Genomic DNA, 15913 nt, shown 5'->3' on the forward strand with positions numbered 1-15913 from the left:
TATTTTCCCAAGTTTCTATTTTCTTAAAACTATCTTTTTATGGTACTGGAGAGACACATTCATTGAGATAGAAAATCATCTTAAAGATATCTATATTTATTAATGTTTATTTATGGGGGGGGGGCCTTGGTGGCTTGGGTAGACTGGGAATGAGCAGGGAAATTCTTAGATCTGAAGGATTCCCAGCTCAAAAACCTTTCAAAATGTCACCTCGCAAAGAAGCTATCTCAGCGGAGACCTCTGCCTGTTAGACTGCCCATTACTTCCAAAGGCTTATTTAAACCCAAGCTGGTTTGGCTCAGTGGATAGAGCGTTGGCCTGAGGACTGAAGGGTCCCAGGTCAGATTCCGGTCAAGGGCACACGCCCGGGTTGCAGGCTTGGTTCCCAGTAAGGGACGTGCAGGAGGCAGCTGGTCAATGATTCTCTCTCATCATTGATATTTCTATCTCCCTCTCCCTACCTCTCTGAAATCAATAGAATATATATTAAATAAATAAATAAACTCAAGGTTCCATTTTGCAAGAAAAATAATAATCACACTGTCCTCTTCATCATAGCAACTGTGGTAGGTAGGGTGTTGCAGTATATATTTCTATAAATGAAAAATAATTAATCTACACCTTCATTTGCATCATTCTGACAAGTATCCTCAAAGGACTAGGTACCCTTATTGAAAGAACACTGGACAAGGAAATCATATATTAGAAACAGTTTGAACAGAAAGGACACTCATGCATCAGTTACAAGTTTTCCAACAACACATAACATCAAAAGACATAGTGTGAGTCAAAATATGAAGTTAACACTGGCTATAGTTAATTGACGAACCAGCAATAGATTGGACTGGTTTGATTCTACATGGAGAATGCAACTTTGATGAACAGAGAGGTGTGTCCCTTTTTATTTCCTGCCTAGTTCTTCCTATTAATAAATCAAGTCCTTTAGACATATCTTTTGAGGACAATATGCTATAGTCAATTACATCCACAATATAGTGGGTCATCTTCTCAAGGCAACTGGCTACATACTTTTCCTTAAAGCAAAGTTCCTCTCTTCTCTCTGTCAGCATTCCTACCCCTGGTATAGTAGTAAATGTTTTATAAACAATACCTATTAAAGACAGTGTTTAAATTAACATTAATATCTACACATACATCTCTAAAATATGCATTTTCAGTGGTATTTACAACCAAATAACACTTTGTTTTAGAATACCATAGGACCAGGAGAGTGTTACTATTTTGGAAAATAAGAAACACTCGAAAAGAACCCAACAAGAAAAAGAATACTTATACCCCCCAAATACTCTGCATACAGATACAACTAAGCCAATGATTCCCACCAGTGAAATGGCGCAGGGAGTTGTGGGAGAAGGAGATAACAAAATGACTAATAGTTGGTGTGTCCAATTGAGACACCGGATATATTAAAAACAAAAGAAAAACAAAAAATAAAAAATGCACACTCATTTGTTAATTGAATAACAGCCCCAAAGCACCCTGATAATAATCATCTTAATTTAAAATTATCTGATTAAAAGAAAGACAACTAAGCCTCCCTCAAATCTGAAAAAAACACACACCAATGATATGAAGGTTCAAAGTGGTATGGAGAACCCATGATGTGTAGGATTTGGGGGAATGAAGGTGTACAGAATGCAGATAGCACTAGAGGAGATCAATGTAATTGTGATGGTGCAGGTGTGTGTCTTGAGGTGGAAATGGACAGTTGGAAACAGAATGCAGACAGATAACCCTTCCGGATATTATAAAATTTCTTTGTCATCCACCCTTATTTAATGTTTGTAGAATTTATTGGACTACTTTTAGGTCATATTAGCATTACTCTTTCTATGTATAGTAACCCCATAACTCTTGGTCCAACTGAATATGGGTGTGTTGTATAAAAGTGTATTCCTTGTATAAAAAATAAACCACAAAAAAACTAAAAAACAAAACAAAAACCAACTCAGCCAGCTCTCCTTACTCTTACTCTCTTTTCTGCCACTTTGCTGGACTAGATAGATTATGCAGCCATATCTAATCTTTCTGTGACTGTAACCTAAGTAAGAATCCTGCTGGGAGATTTTTTTAAAGCAACAGTTGGCCAGAGATGTCTCTGTGGGCCTCGTCCGGGCAGAGAGACGCTGGATGTAACAGAGCACACCACATTCCCTCCAAGGTTGTTTCCTGTTATTTATTAGCCAGTTTCTGAGTCAAGTCTTTCCCAGAAACCTGGGAACCGTCAGACACAAGCAAACAATTATTTCTCCTCAGGAATGATTCCAAGGTTAAAGAGTGTACTCCTTCATTATGGCACATTTCAGGATTTTGTATTTTAAAACTAAAAACAGAATCAGATGATCGGAGTACACACAGAAGTGAGCAGAACAATCAAAATTGGGCTTTGACAACTTACTTTTAAATGACAAGTGGAATATTGGGGAACCGTGTAATAAAAATCACTATTACCAACTTTGAACTAGCCCATGACACCAGCAAATCTAACAAGTGGCAAGTGCTGACATTAAAGATATGCACACACATTCCTGAAGAAAAGAATGATGCTACTTTAAATGTCACCACCACACCCTAGTCGTCAGTAGCCAGTCAGACTGTTCAGTCATCAAAGTTTATCTTCAGAATTTCAAAATGTCTTCCAGTTTAAAAACAGTGGAAGTTCCAAAGTAGATAAAAATAAGTGTTGAGTGGCTAACATTTGGGAGAAGTTTCATCCTTCTGAAACACACACACACACACACACACACATTTATTTTACTTATCTAAGTAAGAGGATTCTTTTTAAATCACTATTACTGTGAAACTCACAGGATATTTAATATTCATGTATTATTTTATTCCTTTAGCACCAATACCTGGTATACTGTTTGTTACTCACCATCTCTTTTATATAAAGGTGTCTTAATACGTTTTTTTTTTATACTAGGAAGTGTATTGTAAGCATATGTATCTGGTTACCATAACCAATTAATTTTCATGAACACATCATTCCAAAAGGAAAACGTGATCTTTGTTAGTTGATATCATGTAATTTTACCACATATTAAATTTATTAAAATATGAGAAAAATGAACAGTAGTTATTAAAGAAGTTGCCATGTTCTTTGAGGAGCGCAGAGATAACACATGAGTGAGAGATTCTTTTTTTTTTTAATTATCTGATTTTGAATATTTTAGCTGAGATTATTGTTTGGAGATGAAGACAACAATGAAATGATAAAACATGATATAGTATCCTAAACTCTAAAACACTTATTTTAGATTTATATTTGAAGAACTATTAAAAAAACATTTAAAATTTTGATTAATCAGTACGTCATTTTTAGGTGGCATACACTCACTCAGGTCTAATGTTGAGGCAGTGGGCACAGGCTTTGCCATATGGATTAAGGCCCATATGCATTCCATTTGGTCAGTGGCTAGTGAAATATTTTGAATATCACATTTGCATATACCAATAGAAGATCTCCAAGTCCTGATTCCATCTTAACCCCCTTTTTCTCAACTCTCAGCTTAATTGAACATTCCTATAAAGCATTAGTTCTCAAAGTGTGGTCTCCAGACCCGTAGCAGCAACAGAAGCTGGGAGCTTGTTAGAGATACAAATTCTCAACCTCCATCCCAGTCCTACTGAATCAGAAACGATGGAGATGGGGCTCAGCAATCCGTGTTTTACAAGCACTTCTGGTGATTCTGGTGCAAACTAAAGTTTCAGAGCCACTCATCTTAATATTAGTGGATTTTCTACAAAGATGTCCCCTTTTTCTATAAGTACCCAAAGTCTAGTTTTTTAAGATTAATGCATAATTATTTGAAGACGGAACATTTGCATGTGTCTAAATGTCAGCAACATGCAACCCAGAAAAATTATCAAAAGTTTATTTCCTTAAGAACAAGTCATAAAAAGAAGTAAAAAATAACTCAGATACATATGTAATTGGAAAATTTCTATCCAAGACAAATTAAAGCAAAATAGTAAATCAACCTTGAAAACCTCCATACAATTCTAAAATCCCATGTAAGTGCTTTCCAAGTCCCTGTGACTTTCTCTTTGGAGTTTTCTTTTTTCCTTTTTCTCCCCAAGCTAAATTATTATTGCAGCATGACCCTTGGACCCCATTTTTTTTACCTCTCTACTGAATGCTCTGCCATTATCCTTTCTGTGGGGCTGGGGGAACCCCCAACCCTATGAGAATACAAGCAAAGCTAAGCCCTGTATCACAATTCTTATAGCATCACTATAACAAGCATCTAAGTCACTATTTTTATTTGCATTAAACTAATGTAGTGTTAGTCATATCCTGGTTCTTTCATTATGTACTTAGGGCTTTTTTATTGAGGAAAACTTCTCACTAGCAGGCAAATAAAAACCACTCCGGTAAGCCAAGAAGAGTGCCTTTTCTGTTACTCCACTTAAATGATTTGAAGGAGAAATGTACAGATAGAAGAGCTCATTGTTTTACATTTTCCTTACCGCTGTGACTACATGTACCTTTCAAATTCTCTTACACAATAGGGGAAGTGATGTAATATAGGTATTTTTATTCCTTAATTAAATGTCCCATGCAGAGTATTTATTAATTTATTTTAACTTTTGATTGTGTAGTTAATGCAGCAGTAGATGACTACATTATGAATAAAAATGAAAATTCACTGGCATTGAGTCCCAAAGTAAAAAACATGATTCAATTATGAGTGTTCTCTCTGAGCTCAAGTGATGGATGCCTTGTTTTAAATGTAATGTGTCCCTGTCTTCTGCACTCTTCAATAGAGAAATGGACAGTAACAGTCGTAGGAATGGGGAAAAAATAGAATAAAGAAGATAATAGCGCCAAGAGTAAAATGATTTTTATACACTACCACTACTCACTGAAACAAAACAAAAAAACACCTAAATAAACAAAGGAGAGGCATGTCATCATTTTTCAGATACATTAGGTAACTCTAACTTTTATTTTATAAGCACAGAAAATATCCTGTTACTAAGTGCTTATGTGGTTGGAAAAAAAAAATCTAGATGGATTCAACTTTTCAAAGCTCTTCACCTCATCTACAAACATTCACGATTTTTAAACATTAAGCATTTAATGTTTTCAAGTATCTAATGTGAATGATAAAGTAGGGAGTACTCATTTGAGTGAAAGAAGCTCATTTGAGAGGTTTTGCCTGGTTCCTGTTGTGAAACCATCTTTTTCTGTATATTTGGAATCAAAACAGCTACCTCACTGACTTCTAACGTTGGGTCCCTCACTGGGGGACACAGGCTGGTAGTGGGGCTCTTGAAGCCAGTGTGCATGGTCTAGTTGAGCTAAAAGGAATATTTGGACGTGGCTAAGTAGGCTCAATATTTTGGGGGGCTTTTTGTAAGCCTGAGACCTCACGTGAGTTTTAACTCCAGTGATATAATCACAAAAATGTCTTGTATGAAATTGAGATGTATTAGAAACAACAACACATTGTCTAACTACTAAATCAGTATTCAATATCCATCCCTTCACAATGCCTATAGCTTAATACTTTTCTCTGTGTGTGATTGTCATGTACCATTTAAAAGTTGGGAGGTAATTAGAAATGTTGAATTTAATTATTTCCGAGGGTCAAGCTGTCATAGGTGTTGGTATGAGCAGCAGAGAAAAATGTCTTATTTTCTGGCATGAAGTGCATGCTTCCTCTATGTAACCCCCGCCTTCCTCCTCCAGGCAATCTACCTACCTCAAGTCTTCACCTCTCAGTCACAGTCACCATGTCATTCTCTAGCAAGGAAATCTGCTTATAGTGCAGATAAAGGATGGATGTGTATCCCTTTTATTCTCTTAAGAAAAATACCCCGAGAAGAAATCATTTTTTAGACTTTGTATGACTAGTTCTCTCTGCATGACACCTTATTTTGCTGACAGATGTCTATTAGCACATGTCACCTACTCCATGTAGTGTGGGGTATGTAGTGTTGGGTACCACTGATGTCACTGCCATAACAAGGGTTAAATGTCTGTTTCTTCTAAAAAGAGAGTGACTCTATCAACAGACAGGGAAAGACCTATTCCTTGTCATTGCGTCCCTAAGTCCTAATCTAGATCTCTAAACAAGTGCCTAGGAAATGCACTTGAATTAGCTTCACATTTTTACTTCAATATGGAAATATGCATATGGTGTCTCAAAGGATTTTACATGTGAACAGGGTTCGACTTAATTCCCTGCCATTCTCTGGCACTTTGCCTTATCTCTTGAACACACTTCAGGGAATTTTTATGGCACTTAATGCTGGAAAAGCATCTGGCACAAACACAAACTATTATTTTTTTTTCTCCAGGAGAAACTTATCACCAACTGCAAATTGTGCTATTTATAGGGAGCACTCTTTGCAAAGGAATAATATGGAGATTGTTTCACTTTTTAAAAATTCTGATGAATAACTACTAAGAATTTATTTAATCCGGGAAATGCAATGAGTAATTCCAGTGATGACTCTGCACTTTAAGATTTAACACAGAATTCTTTTAAATACACAGATAGGCATTTGCAGTATTCAAGTGCTATTTCTCTGTTTATACCATTTAAGTCTCACAATGGAATATTTATGTTCTAAAACAATATAGGGAAATTAATTCTGACATCATTAGCCCATTTTCCTCCCTACAAACTCATGTAATAATATATATACCCTGTATTTGCTGAAGAAAAGCACCTTCCATTAGGGGAAAATTAATAAATTCCTTATTTCTCCATAAGTCAGGGAAGGACTTCTTTCTATAGGTTTGTAGCATTTCTAATTTCTAATTCATACATCTGAGAATTGTTACAATTGTTCCCTTAGTGAACTTGTCCCAAAGATCACCTCTAAAATATGCAATTGTTAGTGAGAGTCTTCGGGTCCACAAAATAATGGTTTATATTCGAGCCAGATGTTTTATCAGTGTTAAGCACCATAACAATTTTCTGAAGCACTTTGGGTGCTCTGGGAGTAATATATCACAAATAACCTTAAGAACTTAGACTAACAGGCAGAATCCACCTTTATTTCAATCCTTTTTCTCTTCATTCATTCACCAAGGACTGACTGACCTGTGGCCAGATGCTATTGCAATTAAGGGATAGAGAAATAGTCAGACTGATAAATTAAACTAAATTTACAAGTTTGTGCTATTAAAAAATGCTATAAGCAAAGTAAAAAAAGGTTTGAAAAAAATGCAAAAAAACTATTTGCAAGTCCCTTTGCAAAGGGGTTAAACTTCACATTACTAATTTTTCTCTACCTTGGGGCCATGCTTTAGATACCATTACTAGCACCATTCGATCCGAGGGTTCACCCATTTAAGTTATTTAAATACAAGCTCCAATAAATTAATGGTGAAGTGCCAAATAAAGTGTGGAAAACTATGTGATGCTTGTTTCTATCTTGAAATGTGAAGCCTTCAGACACCAGGGAGTATCACTGGGCACAAGGCAGCTCCAGCAGAGAGCCTTGTAGGCTTGGATAAGGGTTATGTTTTTAATCTCTGTTCAAATGGAAGGCTGCTCAAAGGTTTTTAAGAAATACAGAAACATAAATATGTTTAAATTTTAATGAGATCACTCTGCCAGGGACGACTAGGCTGGATTGGAGGAGGGGGTAAAAATGGGGATGGAGCAAAGGGTTGGATTATTATCGTAATGGTCCAAAGAAGAGATGTCCACAGCTAAGAATCTGATGACGAGAGAGAAAACAGAGAAAGGATAGTACACACATTTGATTAATAGGTGAATTAAAAATGTCAAGAATTGAGAGAATTGATGGTGAATTTTGAGGGGTGTTCTGAAAGATGTCTCACAGATTTCTGCTTCTTCCAAATGCATGATTGGAGGTTCTGTCTTCTAGAATTTTTGATATTCAAAGAGGTCCAAATGTATGGGGAGAAGATATGAGTTGGGGTAGGGTATGTTGAGTTCAAGGACTCTTTAAAACATCGAAGAAACATGGGCTCTATAATTAATGATTTGATACGGAGCTTAGAGTGAAGTCTAGGCTGTAGCTAAATTGGGGAGTTATCAGCAACAGATGGCAACCCAAGCTACTGGGAAATGCCATTTGAAAGGCAAATAAAATATTTTTTTTCTTGTTTTACCACTGAAACACAATCCTTAATCAGCTGCTACATTTGAGTGAATGAACTAAGACTCCAACTGACAGCGTAGAAGACAACATATTTTTAAATTCTTTATTGAGCTAAAGTATACTTCACAGTTTAGCCTAAAAAAAATTATTTTCTTAAAGTGCTTGGATATCTTCAAGTTTCAGTCCCGGAATGAATCATTTCCTTTTCATCCTCACACCAAAATAAGTTAACTGGAAAGAAAGGATCAATTTCTTCTGACATATAGAATATCATATCTTAGAATTTGGTCTCTGGAGGCTGAATTCACAAGGATAAAGGTTCTATCATCAGATCAGTGATATCAGGATTGGTAAACTCTTTTCGTAGGAGGCTACAATGAGGTGGCCTCCAAACCTAGCAGGGGGCTGTTCTCTCAGTTAAAATTGTAGTGGATGGAATCAGCCATTTACGGGAAACTTATTATAGGGTAGGTCAAAAGCAACAAGGCAGGATGAGAGCAGTAATTGAGGGCTGACTAAATATAAAAGAGAGCTGTGCTTAATGAATATTATTAACATGTCTGAAGTAAGACTGTCTTAGTTGAATAGGTTACACCCTGTCATCCAGAAAAAGAGGAATTTAAAGATTAAGGTCATATAGATTTCTTTCTCTCCCCTTGATAAATAAAGGAGGGGAGAAAAACCTAATGGTATCTGTCTCTATTATGACCAAAGGATAAAGGGTTTATTTTGTAAATAATATTTTTAAAAGCTTTTGTAAGTGTATCCCTGGCTGATGTGGCTCAGTTGGTTGAGAATATCCTCCCATGCACCAGAAGGTCACCAGTTCCATTCCTAGTCAGGGCACATGCCTGGGTTGCAGGCTCAATGTGCAGAAGGCAGCTGATCAATGTTTCTCTCTCTCTCTCCCTCTTCCTCTCTCTCTCTTTAAAATAAATAAATAACATATTTTTTAAAATTATAAGTGTAAACTTTAAAAGTCTCAGTGACTATAAAATGTAAGCATTCCCTGGCTTCCCTATCTGAAGAAGTAAAAAGCTGCAACTCAGTGAGATTACTAAGATTCCAATCCATTTATTTTTCAATATTTTCAAATGTTAATTTTTAAATTTTAAACAGACTTTTAATGGCAATGCTTCGGGGGATGGCTTCATTTGAAATGTTTTCCCAATACTTTTTGCAATTAACACTAAAAAAGTTAAAGAAAGTTTTCTCTAAGAATTATTAAAATTTTGACTTAGTAAATATTAAGAAGTTTCTAACCATAGGATTTTCCATGATATTATCTGAATCCCTACATTGCTTCAATTTACCAGGGTCAAAATAAGTTAACAAAATTAATGAACATCTATATTTACATGACAAGTTAAAGTATTTTGAATTCAATCTTAAGTACAGGAGTTGTCCAAACTATGCTTGTTAATATCACTGCTTCCACCGCTTAAACCAGCAAGTGATTGCCCCTTGGGCATATATTAACAATTTACTTTTTGCAGACAAGTGCACAAATATGATTAGCTTTTGCAAATTGCTCTTTATTCTGTTACTGGTAAGTAATTTTTTATATTATTACAGTGTAAACAGATGCTATTTTCCACTACATACTCAGCTGTAATGAGCTAAGTTAATGTGCTAAGATAACAAAAGAACTTCAAGAATAATTCAGTGATTCAAGCTTCATGGGAACCAAGAGCAAAATCAAGAACAAAGTTTGCAAAATGATTCCAACATTTAGTTTTCAACAAGGAATTATGGAGACCCTTGAGGTTGTTTATTCAAAGCTGTGCTTTCACGTCCTACAAAAAAATCTTTCCAAAAGTTCCACAGCTTCCTCTGGTCATTCTGCTCTCATTTCCTGAAACTCCCACTATTAGTGCCACGCATTTAGGTTAAACATTAGATGTACTTGTTTTTTTATCTGTTCATTTAAATATTGATATGTTCAACACACACTTATGCTGTGGGGCATTCCAACAGATTGGCATTGCAGGAAATAGTGCTAGAAAAGAAGATATAGAACATGGGAAATAAGATAAAAACCTGAAGAATCTGGCATCATGAAAGCCAATGAAATAATAGCTTGTGGAAGGCAATGGTTTTCACTATTCACTGCTGCTGCCACATCAGGTAAAAGGAAAGCATAGAATGTCCATTGCAGTTATGGGATAGAGAACAAATATGTTGTTGGTGATTGTAATACAGGACATGATAATTTAATACTTAATCAATTAATTAGAACAATGGATCTTTGGAAAGGTAGGTATAAATGAAAGATCTGAATGCTTGGACATGGAGTTGCCAAATCAGGTGGCCTCCATCTGACACTGTCATTCTGAACTGAGCACTGGTGCCTTACTTACTTCTACTAATATACGTTTCCATATTATAGATGGAATTCTGGAAACAGACCTGCATTTTGATTCTATCATTTGTAAAAGCAGAAAAATGAGTTAATATTTTTAAATAACATCAATGAGTTATCTTAAAATATCTTTACTTTTTTCAGAAAGTGCATCAAATAGAAAGTTTAAATAAAGAGAAGGAATCATGTAAAATAACCTATAAACAAATCATCTAGTATTAATCCTTGCAGACCTTCAGGGATTTTATTCTGTCACTAGAGGCATCGTAGGTTCTCAATATCTATTTGTTGAACGATAATTATATATTATTAAGCAAAAAGTAAAATCACACTTTTTACTGTCACACGAAATACTTGATTTACTTATTAACATATATACAACATTTATTTGTTTGATGGAGATTTTTTGGATCACATCTTCATGACAGAGAGGTGATGTAGCTTGGTACAGTAAGTAACAAGCTAGAAATGGGAAGGCATAGCTCCCCACTAGTTTTCCAACTTTATTCATATACCCAACATAAATCATTTCACCCCCAGTGAAATTTCCCCCATTCCTAAAATAGAGCACTGTTATAAACGTTTATAAGCAGGTTACTGAGTGAAATAATGTATTAGTTACTTTGAAAGTAAATTTTTAGATAAATACTAAATTTTAATTATACGTAGAAATATTAACTTAAGGCTTTCCTCCATCAATTAGTATTTTAAATTGGCTACTCTCTGCCTCCAATGCCCTCAATGTCTGCAATGCATGACTTGCTAAAATCAGAAATGCTTACTGCAGAAAGATTATGTATAAGAGAAATAGACAGCCACGTCATCTAAATTCGAGGTATATTTGTTACATCAGCTTAGTGTTAACATAACTAATACACATCTTTCCATAGATTTTTTTAGATGAGGTAAAAATAACTTACAGTTGCCCTAATAATGATAATACAGTAGTTCCCCCCACCAACTTATCCATAGATGCTATGTATCAAGACCCCTAGCAGATTCCTGAAACCATAAATTTTACCAAACCCTATATATGTTATGTTTTTTCCTATACATACATACAATGGATTTTATATAAAGTTCATAGTTTCCCTCAAAATAAGATTTCATTATATCCATTTCACGATGAGGAAACTGAGGTTCATAATGTTTAAGAGACTAGCTTAAGGTCCACAGAGGAAAAACTTGAAACCAGGTCTTCCTGTATCCAAAGCTCATGATCCTCCCATCATAACATGAATACTTCTTCAAATATTTCTGTCTTCAATGTAGATATTTAGCAAAATTTAAAAAAAATAGATCCAGGAGAGAGAGAAAACATTAAGAGAAGTATATTTCTCATAGAGCAGCTTCCCCACCTTCTTTTATGACCCTCTATATTTTACCACATAAAGAAAACAATACTTTCTGTAATAATCTTGCTAGTTTCTGGGACACAATGTCAGGAACTCACGGAAAAAAACTTATTTTTTCCCTTGGTACACAGCCGGACTATACTACTCTTATACTTAAGTGTTATGTGACTGAATTACAGACAATGAGGGTGAGAAGAAGTGATCTTCACTAGGTCCACCTTGGTTAACTAAAACTTCCCAAGCACAGTTTTTCTGGCTCTTTTCCCTCTACCTGGTCAATGTAGGTAAGCATAGCCCCTTGGAAGCTACACATTAAAGATGTTAAGACCACAAGATGAGAAGGCCTGGATTCCTGAATCACCACTTGGAGGAGATCTGCCAATGAATGAAGGACACATATTTTGGCTATTACATAAGCAAAATTTAAATATATATTATTAGAGTCATGATACACCTCTTTATTGTTTTACAGGACACCCAAAGTTACATAACTTAATGAATGCATCAACCATATTACTATGCCTTAAATCTAGATAAATATAAAGTTCCAAGCCAGGGGAAAAGAAGAGAGGGTGTGTGAGCAGACAGGCACAATTAGGTCCACATTATTTATTTTTTAGCTAATCTTTGCCTAAATGAAGCACCAAAGTGCTCCGAAAAGCTCCATGTTCCACGATTTTAAGAGAAGCAAGAACACAACATATCTTTCTTTGGGCCTCTTTGGGTATTTCTTTGTATTGCCTGGAGTGAAGAAATATCTAGGAGGAGTCTGAATCATAGATCTGGGTATAATTTCACCTGTTCAATATAATTTCTTGTCAATTCTTATATAATATTTTTTTCAGAGATAAAGGAAGAGGGAGAGGGAGAACAACATCAATGATGGGAGTCACTGATCGGCTGCCTCCTCCATTACCCCAACTGGGGATTGAGCCCGAAACCTAGGCATGTGCCCTGACTGGGAATCAAACCTTGACCTCTTGGTTCATATCAACCACTAAGCCACACTGGCCAGGCTCCTTGTCAATTCTTAATAAATCAATATGGTTGGCATGCATAGTTTCCCCAAATGTTCACTCTACCTGAAACCAAAGGTGGGACCAGGACTGGAGGCCTTTTTCAGTCTCTCATCAAAACCAGTTATGTTTACTTACAACATGCTAGGACAGTGTTGGCGAACCTATGACACGCGTGTCAGAGGTGACACACGAACTCATTTTTTTGGTTGATTTTTCTCTGTTAAATGGCATTTAAATATATAAAATAAATATCAAAAATATAAGTCTTTGTTTTACTATGGTTGCAAATATCAAAAAATTTCTATATGTGACATGGCACCAGAGTTAAGTTAGGGTTTTTCACAATGCTGACACACCGAGCTCAAAAGGTTCGCCATCACTGTGCTAGGATATTAGTTTCTGAGATCCTATTTGACTTTGACAGAATAATCAAAAGACCCTGTTCCTTCCTAAAGAGACCTACAAATGATTGATAAAACTTCCCATGATTTTTAACATCGTGCACTTCAAAAATAAGCAATACTTTTATTCTAGGAACACTTGGAATCTACAGCTCCTTACATTTCTTCATTTTTCCTAGCTGTCCTTTCTCATCACACACTTAGAAAGCTTAAAAAATAAAATAATTTACTTATGCCTTTAAACAAATCTTTTCCAGTAGACACAGAGATAATCTTGTGATTCTTTTTTTCAATCTTACATGCATTTCATCTATAGATCTCAAGTCCTTTTTGTAAACAGTCATTCATTTTTCACTATTTTCAAGTGAAGAAGATAAGAAACATTGCCTTGCAATAGGTGTGTAAGTGCAGATAGAGAATAAATCTTTGTACAAATCTTAATATAACCTAGGAGATCATGGCACCAGGTCTATGAGCGAAGGTGTAAGCCTTATTGTAAATAAAATGGAATGAAACTAAGATTGGCTTAGTTTAAATGTTGGCTTTCCAATCATGACCTTAAGCAAGTTACAATTCTCTGAACCTGTTTTTTCATTTGCAAAATTATTACAGAAAAAAGCTGTTTTTTACTCTGTGATGATAAAATTAGAGAAGCAAAATTTCAGTGCCTTGAACAAAGACTAACTTTGAGTGAGAAGTTCTGGGGTGTCCATCCTGGTCTCTGAATAACTTGCTCTTTATCACATTAGAAGCCTCTTGTGGAAGAAATAGCATTTTCTCCATCCAACTATCAGACTCATCCCCTTTCAGGAACCTCCATAACTGTGCCCAATCAGATCTAAGTTACACTAAGGAGGGAAGAAAATAATAGCAGTCTTAGTAAGACAGAAGAACAATGTCAAGGAGGGTTTCAGAATAACCTATAAGAGTTATGCTAAAACGGTCCCTTAGCATTTGGCGGGGGGGAGGGGGTTGTTTTATGGGTATTTCATTCTAAGGAACTTGGAAAGTCTAAGTGCACCCCTCCAGAGCCCACAGGAGGCAAGATCTGAAGTTGCCCACCTCTACTACAATGACATCTATAGGAAAACAAACTGGAAGGAGATGACTGACAGTCAGCTCTTGGGGAAGTGTAAGGAGAGCAACTTGCCAGGGGTTCATGGACCCAAAGGCCAGTCAAAGAGGAAATGGAGAGAGGCTCCGGAAGGAAGAAATCCTCAATTCCCAACCAAAGGGTCTAATGGATGACTTCATGGATTGACTGAAGATTAGATAGAATACATAAATTTGTGAACATGCATCGTCATCTAACATATGATTTCCTTACTGGCAAGGAGCTAGAGCATCCTAATATTGTGGGCATAGCTATGTTCTTGAAAATTCTTGCAATGAAATAATTCTTATCTGTATGTAAATACAGAATAAAGAGGAGCTGCTCTGCTATAAGCCAGGAGTGGAAGGAGGTGAGAAAAGTTTTTCATCCTCAATTTCTTGGTCTTACTTTCAACTGATCCTAGTTGCTCCCTCTCCAGATGGTTACTGAACACTTTATTTGGGACCCTTAAGACTCAGGGGAAGGGAAGGGGAAAAGGGATGTTCTCCAGGTACCTTTCAATTAAAATGTTACATGCCTCTATCATGGTACATTTTAAAGAAACAGGAAGCAAAGAGATGCTGTTTCAGAAACATTCCCATTTATTCCTGGAATATTTGAATTCCTGTTAAAGTTACCTGAAAAGACATGTTTGAGTTTTTTGTGTTTTTTTTTTGTTGTTTTTTTTTGAGGTTGGTGGGACCACAAACAACTTTTTTTGGTTGTTTTTATTTGTTAATTAAATGCCAACTTGACTTCCATCACAGTTTCAACTCCCACCCTCTCATTTTCTCTATAATCCAAATCTGTGTCACATTTTCCTAAAATCTCTCAAGAACATAGGAAACAAAATCACAGTTCAAATTGCCAAAAGATATATCTTCCCTGTTGTAGTGGCTATAGGGAAGTGCTATATTTAATGAAATGCATGGACTTTGTGATCAGAAGATGTGGTTATAATCTTAGCTCCACCCACCTGCTGGTAAGGGGGATTTATATAGCCTTTTAAAGTTCGAGTTTCTGCCCTGGCTGGTTTGGCTCAGTGGATAGAGCATCGGCCTGTGGACTGAAGGGTCCCAGGTTCAATTCTGGTCAAGGGCACATGCCCAGGTTGCGGGCTCAATCCCCAGTAGGGGGTGTGCAGGAGGCAGCCGATCAATGATTCTCTCTCATCATTGATGTTTCTATCTCTCTCTCTCCCTCTCCCTTTATCTCTGAAATCAATAAAAATATATTTTAAAAAAATTACAAAATATACTTTGAGCTTCTCATTGGCAAAGTAGAGGTAACAATGCTTGACTGTTTGTTCATTCATCCTCGCATCAAATGTTGTTAACATCCATACCATGTACTAAACTCCCTGTTAGACACAGGCTATCCCAGTGAAAAAGAGACTCAATCTCTGTCCTTGGTGAACTTGGCATCATAAGGATTATAGGAGACAGTGAATTTAACAACATTAAGTTATCAATTCATGATATATCTATTATTTCTCAGGACACTGTTATTATGACACGAACAAACATCTTGGTGCAGGTTATGAGGCTTTTAGGCATATATATATATATGTT

General features: G+C 36.0%; 1 protein-coding gene across 5 annotated transcripts in view; it reads right to left on the reverse strand.

The window, feature by feature from the left end:
- ZNF385D (zinc finger protein 385D) overlaps window positions 1–15913 on the reverse strand; it is a 705866-nt gene that overhangs the window by 83641 nt on the left and 606312 nt on the right. The gene's annotated exons all lie outside the window — the stretch shown is intronic.

Source organism: Myotis brandtii, unplaced genomic scaffold (assembly GCF_000412655.1).
Source record: "Myotis brandtii unplaced genomic scaffold, ASM41265v1 scaffold18, whole genome shotgun sequence".
Taxonomy (NCBI): Eukaryota; Metazoa; Chordata; class Mammalia; order Chiroptera; family Vespertilionidae; genus Myotis; species Myotis brandtii.